Source organism: Rhinopithecus roxellana, chromosome 14, assembly GCF_007565055.1.
Source record: "Rhinopithecus roxellana isolate Shanxi Qingling chromosome 14, ASM756505v1, whole genome shotgun sequence".
NCBI classification, from domain to species: Eukaryota; Metazoa; Chordata; class Mammalia; order Primates; family Cercopithecidae; genus Rhinopithecus; species Rhinopithecus roxellana.
In genome coordinates this window covers 77281307-77283783 of record NC_044562.1, presented here as the reverse complement: position 1 = coordinate 77283783, position 2477 = coordinate 77281307, and the positions used below count along the sequence as shown (strand labels likewise).

The window sequence follows — 2477 nt, the reverse complement described above, 5'->3', positions numbered from 1 at the left end:
ATTAATTTTTCATTTATTTATACACACCTAGTTTTGAGAGTAAATAAACGCTTCTGGCAACCGAAAAGTCTAATGCAACAAACATAGACAATAATATGGAAAATATCCATAAATTCACCTTCCAGCTTAAGAAATAAATATTTCAGATGCAGATGATGCCTCTGTGTACTTATTCCCAATTCCGTTCTCTCTCTTCCAACCAGCAGTAACCAGTATCTTGAACATGAGGTTTATTTTTTTTTTTTTTTCACACTACAATAGTTAATTTTATTTGTTCAAGAGCTCATATTGCAAGCATTAAACCAAGCATAGGCTTTGATTCTGTGAGCCCAAATTCACATATTGAAGAAGATCAAAGCAAACTGCGATCCATGTACACGGATGAAAACTAAAGGCTCAGAGTTAATAACATTGTAGTTTTTAAATTTCTATAGCCTAGAGCCCAGTAGTCACAGGTCTTTTAAGTCCTTCTGGATGTCCCACAGGGTATCTGCACTTTTCTTGAGCTGAGCAACTTCATCATCCTTTAGCTTCTGGTTGATAACGCTGGTTAATCCTTGGGCATTGAGGATACACGGAAGGCTCAGGAAGACTTCATTCTCGATGCCATACATCCCCTTTACCATTGTTGACACGGGATGAATCCTGGATAGATTTTTCAACATGGATTCAATAAGATCAGCCACACTTAATCCAATAGCCCAGTTGGTATATCCTTTTAGCTTGATGACTTCATAGGCACTTTCAACCACCATCTTATGCACTTCCTTCCAATTTTCACTATCATTGTCAGTTCCCATTTCTGGATTCAATTCCTGGAGAGAAACACCTGCCACATTCACGCCACTCCACACAGCCACACTTGAGTCGCCATGTTCCCCCCAAATCCACCCATGGCAGCTGCTGGGATGAATGCCAAGTTTTTCAGCCATAAGGTAGCGAAATCTAGCAGAATCCAGATTACATCCACTTCCAATCACGCGGTGTTTAGGTAATCCACTTAGTTTCCAGGTAACATATGTAAGAATGTCCACTGGGTTGGAAACCACAATTATGATGCAATCAGGACTGTACTTGACAATCTGAGGAATAATGAATTTGAAGACATTAACATTTCTCTGCACCAGATTGAGTCGACTCTCCCCTTCTTGCTGACGGACTCCTGCAGTTACCACTACAATCTTAGAATTGGCAGTCACAGAATAATCTTTATCTGCCACAATTTTAGGCGTCTGAAGAAATAAGCTCCCATGCTGCAGATCCATCATTTCTCCTTTAAGCTTATCTTCCAAAACATCCACAAGGGCAAGTTCATCAGCCAGAGACTTTCCCAGAATGCTGATAGCACACGCCATACCAACTTGTCCAACACCCACTACAGTGATCTTATTGTTTGGGACTGTTGTCTCTTCTTCCGCAACTGGTGCAATGAGTTTTTCCTTAAGAGTTGCCATTTTGCACAGGAGAGGGAAGGCGCTGGAGACCTCTGTAACAGCAGCACTGCGGAGAAGACAATGTCAGAACATGGGGTTTATTATTCCCATGGAAGTTTTTATTCCTTTGCTACATGTTTGTATCCGTAAACTATATTCAATCAACCACTGTCCAATCAGGAAAATGGAAACCACTCTATGCATTTCACAGAAAGGAATAAGGGGTTATGTTCAATTTCACCCATTTATCCGCCAGATCAATTCTCTACCTTTTTTATGCTCAGAAAAGTGGGTGGTGTAGACTGCCTCACTGGACTCCCTTTATCTCTGGCTTCTGGTTGGCTTTGGCCAATGGGAAACACTGGTGAAAGATGAAGAGGAAGAGAAGATCAGAGTACCTGTTCACTTGGCTTCTTCCCTGTTGGGTTGCTACAGGTTGGCACTGCCACTGCCAAAATAGCCACTGATACTACTGAAATGCTCCTCTTCAGTGACCTACTATTGCTGCTGCTGCCACTGCTAGGAGCACTGCCAGGAACAGAAAGAAAAATGGTATCTCCCTTTCTTCTGTTTTCTAATCTCCCACTACTGCCTTGCATTGGCAAAACATAATCAGAATCCAACTAGCAAGGAAGCCTGCAACAGGTATGTAGCTCACAGGTTTCTAGCCTCTTGCAATACGGAAGAGTGCATGGCACATAACCAGTACAAGTGCCTAGTACTGTTCGCACTTTTTTTTTTTTTTTTTTTTTTTTTGAGACAGGGGACTCATTCTGTTGTCCAGGCTGGAGTGCAGTGTGCAATCATGGCTCAGTGCAGCCTCGACTTCCTAGACTCAAGCAATCCTCCCACCTCAGTCTCGTGAGAAGGTGGGACTACAGGCATATCTTACAATGCGTGGCTAATTTTTTAAAATTGTCTTTTGTAGAGATGGGGGTCTCACAATGTTGCCCAGGCTGGCCTCGAGATCCTGGCCTCAAGCAATCCTCCTGCCTCAGCCTCTCAAAGTGCTGGGATTACAGGTGTGAGCCAACTCACTTGGCG

General features: G+C 42.7%; 1 pseudogene across 1 annotated transcript; it reads right to left on the bottom strand.

The window, feature by feature from the left end:
* Positions 1-233: 233 nt before the first annotated feature.
* Positions 234-1515, bottom strand: LOC104673530 (annotated as a pseudogene). Its single transcript, XR_749523.2, has one exon. The product of XR_749523.2 is annotated as an L-lactate dehydrogenase B chain pseudogene (transcript).
* Between the last annotated feature and the right edge of the window lie 962 nt (positions 1516-2477).